The sequence below is a fragment of the Eulemur rufifrons genome, chromosome 4 (assembly GCF_041146395.1).
Source record: "Eulemur rufifrons isolate Redbay chromosome 4, OSU_ERuf_1, whole genome shotgun sequence".
NCBI lineage: Eukaryota > Metazoa > Chordata > Mammalia > Primates > Lemuridae > Eulemur > Eulemur rufifrons.
In genome coordinates, this window is record NC_090986.1 from 36,674,176 (window position 1) to 36,682,766 (window position 8,591).

The following is an 8,591-nucleotide window of genomic DNA, read 5'->3' on the forward strand; positions in this document are numbered from 1 at the left end:
TGCTACGTTGTGGTCCATTCTAGCCTTCCCTTTTTGGTTATCCATGACTTCCTGTTCCAAGGGTGGGAAATGTGATTCCCACCACCCAGTATCCTTTACTTAATCCATTCTCAGTATTCATATAAAGCAATTTTAGAATAGTTAGTATATACCCCTGTGAGAAGAAAATTTACCAACTAACATGCAGTGCTTGTGTACAGTTCATCTTTTCTTAGCCTTAATGTTTTTTAGCCAAATTTAAGTAGATTAGCCACTACTTTTCTCCCATCTCTAACATATTTAATAGTATTAGATTCATTTTTTCACAGTCTGCATTCCATTCTTTGATCCCCTAGGCATTATATTTTAAATTTCAGAAAAATTTATCATTTTACATCTATATACTGTATACCTTCACCTTCAAGGAAGAAAGCTCTCTCTTTATTTCTCCATCTCTCTTTCTCTGTCCCTTTATTTGCTATATCCCTCTATTTGTCGTTCACTCTTCATCTCTTCTTCTTGATATTTATATATATTGTTTTTTCATTATTTGTACATCATCTTCTTTTTCCATTCATGTAATTACTCAAACATTTATCTTTTGAGGATTTTATTTGTCAGGTTGTCTGTATCTTGCTACGGATATTTCAACATTTACACATGCGAGTATTACTCAACATGCCCCATACTTTGAGTTGATTATAATGAAAATGATGCTTAACTCTTTGTACCACAGGTAGCTTCACCTCACTCCAGTTCATTTATTACTTTAGTTGGGTCCTATATCTATATCATCTCTAGCAGGTATTGGGCTCAACAGCAAGTCATTTTTATTGCTATATCTGTTTTTAGATTGTTTTAATGCTACAATGTGTAGATTTTTAAGCCTTTGAACACCAGACTTGCAGGTAGAGTTCCTAATACCTCTTCTGGCATTAGATGACTGATTATTCTACTTCTCACCTTACTGATACTAACCACCTCTCTCCTCAGTGGACATTCAGAATCTCACAGTTTGCTTCAAAATGATCTAAACATATGCTCCCAAAAATTCTGTCCACTTTTGCCTTCCACAAATATTTGTCTACATGTACTGAATTCTTTTCATTTTTATATCATATCTTTGCTAGCTGATCTCCAGATGCAAAACTTAGCTTGCATTTCTAACTCTATGCAAAACCCAGACTTCATCTGCATTCCAATTTGCCTTACTTGTTTGTCCGTGTCCCATGACTGCTTCATTTCTGATCACGGCAAGTGTAACAATCTCTTTAGGAAATATTTGTGTGGGACACAGAAAGAAAATGTGAGATGTGCTTCAGCAAATGCACAAATAAATTTACGATCCTTTAACATACAGCATAGCAATAGCAGGTGGCGGCATATATAAGTGACATTAATAAAGCCCATCTAGGTTTCAAAATTAACAAGGGTATATCACAGCGAGAAACATAAATATTAACTGTTCATTGTCATATAGGTAGCAGAGGAACATCTCTATGACACAGAAATTTCAAGCTGTACAAAAAGAAAGTGAGCGTCTAGGTTAGTAATCTGGTTTACTTAGGCAGGAAGATTGGAGCTCAAGGAGGCATATGGTAGACTCATCGACCACTTCTGATGATTCCTTCAGTGTGAGAGGGATGCACATTGGCACTGCACTCCTGTTCTCTTTTCAACTACTCACTAATTTCTTTTCTGGATGTTTAGAAAAATTCAACTGGGTATGATCACTTTAGCCCTTTCCTCTCTCTCCTTACTCTTAAAAACTGCCTTTCCACTGGGAGCATATTTCTGTTGTATGTGGAAGTTTTATGATGTCTTTCATTGTTAAATCCAAAAATTCCTTCTACAATGATTAAAAATGGTATTTTCTATCTGTAATTTTTGATAGCTACTTTATTTTTTTTTCAATGACCTGTGAACTTTGTATTGGTATAAGGGCACTCTGGTCCTACTGCCTCAATGCCTCAGAACTTTGGTGTCGTTGGTCTCAGACACCGCTTTGCCGTCCACTATCCTGTGGGTCATGGTCTTTTGGAGGGTTTGCATGGAGTTGCTGCTGTCCACGGCATCACCAAGATTGAAGTCTTCCCCATCTTCCAGCAGGCGGCGGTAGGCGGCAATCTCAGCCTCCAGCTTGACCTTGATATTCAGCAGGGCCTCGTACCCCTGGGCCTGGCGCTGCCCCTCTGCCCGGGTCTGCGCCAGCTCCGACTCCAGGTGCAGCAGGACCCCGTTGAGTGCTCCATCTGCATGGCGTAGCGGGCCTCCACCTCCCTCAGGCTGTTCTCTAAGTCGGCCTTGAGATTTCTCAGGGAGTCCAGGTCGATCTCCAAGGACTGGACTGTACGTCTCAGCTCCGTGAGTGTCATCTCGGCAGCGTCGACTTCGGCGGACTGTGAGGTGACCACTGTGGTTCTCTCCTCAGTCTGCTGGGACCAGTACTTGTCCAGCTCCTCTCGGTTCTTCCGAGCCAGCTCGTCATAGTGGGCCCGGATGTCCGCCATGAGCTTGCTGAGGTTCTGGGGTTTGGGGGCGTCTTCTTCCACGGTCAACCCAGAGCTGGCAATCTGGGCTTGTAGTCCTTTTACTTCCTCCTCCTGGTTCTTCTTCATGAAGACCAGCTCCTCCTTGAGAGCCTCGATCTCTGTCTCCAGCTGCAGCAGAGTGATATTGGTGTCATCAGTGACCTTGCGGAGCCCATGGATGTCGCTCTCCACAGACTGCGCATGGGCAGCTCTGGCTCGTACTTGACTCTAAAGTCAGCAGCAGCAACACGGGCATTGTCAATCTGCAGAACGATGCGGGCATTGTCCACAGAATTTGCAAAGATCTGAGCCCTCAGGTCCTCGATGATTTTGAAGTAATGCACCCAGTCTCTGACCTGGGGCCCCTTCTTCTCCAGGTGTTCCCGGATTTTGCTTTCCAGCCTCTGATTATCGATCTCCAGGCTCCTCACTCTGTCCAGGTAGGAGGCCAGGCGGTCGTTGAGCTCTTGCATGGTCTCCTTCTCGGTCTGGATGCCCCCTATTCCTGCCAGACCCCCGACCATCCCCACGGCCAGGCCCCCGGACCCCCAGCCGCTCCGCATGCTGGTGGAGCGGGACACGGAGATCCGGGAGCCCGAGCCCCCGGCGCATGCATAGACGCTGGCCGCTCTGCTGACGGGCCGGACGCTACGGCTGGGCGCCTGGACGGAGCCCAAAGACCGGTAGCTGGTGGAGAAGGTGGTGGGGCCAGTGGTGAAATTCATGCTGTCGGCAGAAGAGAGCGAGAGGACAGGACTCAAGGGTCGGTGATAGCTACTTGTTTTCTCTTTTGTCTCTTTTTATTGTCCCTTATGCAGATGAATATGGGGATTATAGTTTTCCCTGTTTTGCCTTAAATATGCATGTTCCCTAAAATGTCACTATATTGTAGTGGTTGAAAATAAAATCTCTGTACTTATGAGCTGTGAGAAATTGAGCCAGTTACTTATTTTTTCTGTTTGTTTCATTTCTACATCTGTAAAGTGAGCCTAATAAATGCAAAAATACTATAATGCAAATTTATTGGTCATCTCTCTTTCTTAAAGAGTTAGTGGCTCTCTCCATAGCCTCTAGAACACTGGCAAATGAATGATCTCAGTATCTTTCTAATATTTTCTCTACCCTAAGGATGTAGATGCATTTTTTACACTATAGGAAATTGAACCAAATGAATAACCTCACTGGCATATTAAAAATTGCTGTGCTGGAATATTTTTAGAGTTAATAATGTATAATAATTATAATTTTCCAAAAAAATGCTTTATTCTTTTTAAAGATAGTATTCATATTTATATCTTATTGGCAGTGTTTTTTTTTTTTTCCAATCTTTTCACTTACTTTGCCACATATATTACGTCTCAGGAAGCATTAGTCTAAAACAATATGCTAAATTGCATTTATTAGCATACCAAACACTAGAAAATGGTGTGACTATATGGTACATATGTGGCTTTTAGAATGAGAAAACAGGAGCTCTGACATGGCCATGCTATGTCTTTGCCATCCATATAGAATTAGTAATGTTTAGACATTGGTTTTCCCTCTCAGGAACCAAAAGGAAATAACAAGATTAATTTTCTTTGTTAAAAATAATGTTGTTCTGAAAGAACTTCATGAGTGTGTGGAAAACAAGAATTTCATATCAAAATAGTAACCATATTTTTATTCCTTTTTGATCATTTGCTAGAATTACGAATTTCTTATTTTGAACACAGTCAAATCAGTTTTATTGTTCTTTATGTTAATGAAGATTAAATGAGAGATATAACAGAAACATTATTTTCTTCTTTCAGGATAATCATCAAGACACTTTTTAGATGTATTTATATCAAACATGACTTTCCAACTATTACTTTAAATGCCTACTAATGATGTCAATACAGATATAATCATCTTTAGTGTTCAAAATACAATGTAGAGATTAAATCTTTTCTAGCATTTGCTTTCTGAAAATAAAAGTCTCAATATCTATCCAAAATAATTAGAGCCATCTAATAATGAGGCCAAGCTGTGTGCTGTAATCGATCGGCAGCCTGTCAGTAATGGTGTCTGAAGGAAATATATCAAACTAATGAACAGCTAAGAGACCTAAGAATGACTCTTGGTGCTTCACTCCTAGACTTTCAATAGCTCTCTGAAATACTTCAAAGACCAAGAGGATTATTTTTTTTCAATAAGTCCTTGAAATAAATGTCTTGACTATTTTTCCCTTATAGTTGAAAATCAAATCAAAGCATTTTAATTAAAATATTGATTGTGATAACAAATCACAGTGAATATATGAAAGTGAACACTATTGTGCTCCCTTCTCTCTGACTTCCTAGATGAATATACTGTGGGTGGAATAGAAGCTTGGAGATTTTCCTAGACTTTCTCTTTTGCAAAATATTTATATAAATTAATAAGTTAAATAGCACATAGCAATTTTAGTTTATATTTTTCACAGGTATTGTAATTTTTCAAATTTCTAAGTAGGAGCACTTGTCTAATATATGTATTGTTCTATACATCTAATTGGTAAAATTTGTTCTTGTTTCCTATTTTTTCCAAAGGAATAGTAGTATATTTAGGGTTTAGTAGGATAGTTTGTATTAGAGAAGTCCTTGGCTTAAGAAGTGGAAATTATTGTCATTATTCACATGTAGCATATATGGCAGCTACAGAAGAATAATGAAATTAATTATGGTTAACAATTTTTTGAAAGATTCCTATGTACCAAAAAGTATTCTACTTATATTGTTAAACACAAACAACATGTAGATCAATGGAAAACATAGAGAGCCCCAAAATAAATCCATGCATATATGGCCTACTGATCTTCATCAAGGGTGCCAAGTACACAATGGGGAAAGGATAGTCTGTCCAATAAATGCTGTTGGGAAACTAAAATTTTCACAGGTAAAAGAATGAAATTGGACCATTATCACAAAATATCAACAAAAACCTAAAGAAAATATCCTGACGAAAAAAAATAGTGAAAAATTTTCTTGACATTGACCTTGGCAACGATTTATTTCTTAGACATGACACAAAAGCAAAGGCAACAAAAACAAAAATAGACAAGTGGGATTACATCAAACTTAAAAGCTTACGCACAGCCAAAGAAATAATCAACAAAAAGAAAAGGCAACCTACAAATGGGAAAAAAATATTTGCACACCATATATCTGATAAATGGCTTCTATTCAAATTGTTTAAGGAACTCCTACAACTAAACATCAACAAAACAAACAACCCAATTAAGAGCTGAATAAACATTTCTCCAAAGAACACCTACAAATGGTCAATAGGTATATGAAGAGTTTTCAACATAACTAATCATAAGGGAAATGCAAATTAAAACCTCAATGAAATATCACCTCAAACTTGTTAGGATAGCTATTAAAAAAATACAAAAAATCTCTCCAAAAATAACAAGCATGATGATTATATGGAGAAAAGAGAGCCTTTGCACACTGTTGGTAAAAATGTACATCAGTATAGCTATTATGGAAAACAGTATGAAGGTTCCTCAAAAAAAATTAAAACTAGAACTACCATATGATCCAGCAACCTCATTTCTGGGAAAATGGCCAAAGGAAATGAAATCAATATTTCAAAGAAATATCTACACTCTTGTGTTCATTGCAGCATCATTCACAGTATACAAGGCATGGATGCAACATAAGTGTTCATCGACAGATGAATATATAAAGAAAATGTGGTATACAAATACAATGGAATATTATTCAGCTTTAAAAAATGAGGAAATACTGTCATTTGCAACAACATGGATGAAACTGGAGGACATTATGTTAAGTAAATAAACCAGCTACAGAAAGATGAACACCGTTTACATAAGGTATATGAATTAGTCAAACTCATAGAAGCGGAGAATAGATTGGTGGTTACAAGGGACTAGAGTGAGGGTGAAATAGGGTGGTATCAGTCAAAGGGTACCAAGTTTCACCTACACAGCATGAATAAGTCCTGGAGATCTCTCGTAAAGTATAATATCTATAGTTCATAATACTATATTCTGTACTTAAAAATTTGCTAAGAGGTAATCTTATGATAAGTGTTCTTACCATACACATGTGATAATAATAATTAATTCAATAAATGAGTAAATAACTAGGGCAGGAGAAAACTTTTGGAAGTGATGGATGGATTTGTGGAATAGATTATGGTGACAGTTTCACAGGTGTATATTTATCTCCAAACTCATCACATTGTGTATATTAAATATTTGTAACTATTTGCATGTCAATCATACTTCAATAAAGTATTTAAAAAAACAGCGCTATGATGTAGCAACTATTAGTATTTCAATTTTTTCATGAGAAAACTGTAATAGAGCATGATAAAGTAACTTTGCCAAACAGTCTGTCAGTACGTTATGGAAGACAGGATCATTCCTATGTAGTCTAGCACGTGCTGGTGCTTTACATAATTATGCTGTACTGTCTTTTATTAGGAGTGCTTCAGGAGAAACTTATTCAGAGTTAACATTTGAGAAATCTGAAAGACAATCTCCCTTGCCATTGCTAGAACCCACTTCTGTTATTTCTACTTTAAAAACCATGGGATTTTAAGCTGCACTGTCCAGTAGAACTTTCTGCAATGATGGAAATATCCTACAATCCACATTCTTCAATGTGGTGATTACTAGCACCAGTTAACATATAACTAGTGCAATTGAGAAACTAAATTTATAATTTTATTTAAATTTAATTAATGTAAATTTAAATTTAAATAGGCACATGCTGCCAGCAGCTACAGAATCAAGAGTGTGATAGTCTAGGCTTTCTGTCCTAGACAGATATACCCCAGAGACTATTCAGAGCATAACAGTGTCTGAGCTAATTTGCATTGAAAGTCATGCTCCTACTCCTAGTGATAAATTTGATTCTTGTTCCAGAAATTTCATCCTGATTGAAGCTCTGACCTTTTTTTAATTCCCTTATCTGCAATTCTGAGAATTTTAGGATTAGCACTGAAGAAGCTCAAGATCCAAAACGGTAGTTATGGACTGAAGACGGGGGCGGGTTTAAATAAAGGGAAAGTTTAGATGAGTTCTCTTAAACTTAGGGGTTTGAAGAATTTAAGTGCCAGGTTCTTCTACCACATTGTAACTGTTGAGATGGTCCTGAAGTCATACTTCTTGTCTTTCATCTTCCCTTTAGTGCTTTCATCCACTTTCCTTTTCAGTGCCGATGGATACTGCTATAACCCAGATTCTCTACGGAATAGAATTCAGTCTCATTAACTGTAACTTACTTTCCTTTGACTGGAGTTAATGCCTGTCTTTTTAAAATGTCCTAAGACAGCTGCTATAAAGGAAAAAAAAGAAAAAATAATACTTCCTTTTATACCGCATTTTGCTATTTTTATTTTCACATAGGAAAAGCCAAATTTATTCATATATTCTGATTATTACTTTTTGGACACACACAATCTGAAGAAATCTTCTCCTATATTTCATGGCAAAACCAGCCACAAGGGATAGCAGAGATGAAACAGCAGGGGCATTTAACAATGATTGGACAAGTATGTATAACACACCTGAAAATGATGCCAGTGGTAATAGCACTGAATGAGAAGGAAGAAAAAAGGTAAAAGAAGCATTATGTTTACCGCTTCAGTAACCTCACACCTCCATCCCCAGCTCGAGGTCAGAAGCCCATCTGCCCCTGGGTTAAGGTATCCGCTTTGCAGTGAAGGGGCTAGATACTTTGGTAACATTTATTAGAAGAGAAGCAAATAAGAGAATATGAGACAATGAAGTAGAGAGAAGTGTTTCAACCATTATCTGCTTGAGATGGTTCTAACTCAGATTTCAATACAGTATCTCTTTATATCAGAAAATTAGTTTCATCTAAAATCTCTGGCTCCTATATGAAGGAAAGTAGAGTACTGGTTTCCAAATGGTTCCCAGTCCACAAAATACAGCATATGTACTATAAATAAATATGAAAATATGGACAGAGAGGTAGAGTATTAAATTTATGAAAGAACAATAGATGAAATGATCAAATGTACCTACAGTTCAGAATTACAAATGAATAAAGATGCTGAATTTGGAAAGGAAATGACAAGGGT

The 8,591-nt window shown here is 37.3% G+C and overlaps 1 pseudogene; it reads right to left on the reverse strand.

Moving 5' to 3' along the window:
- Window positions 1–1,927: 1,927 nt before the first annotated feature.
- LOC138382624 (keratin, type I cytoskeletal 18 pseudogene) lies at window positions 1,928–3,265 on the reverse strand (annotated as a pseudogene).
- Window positions 3,266–8,591: the final 5,326 nt, after the last annotated feature.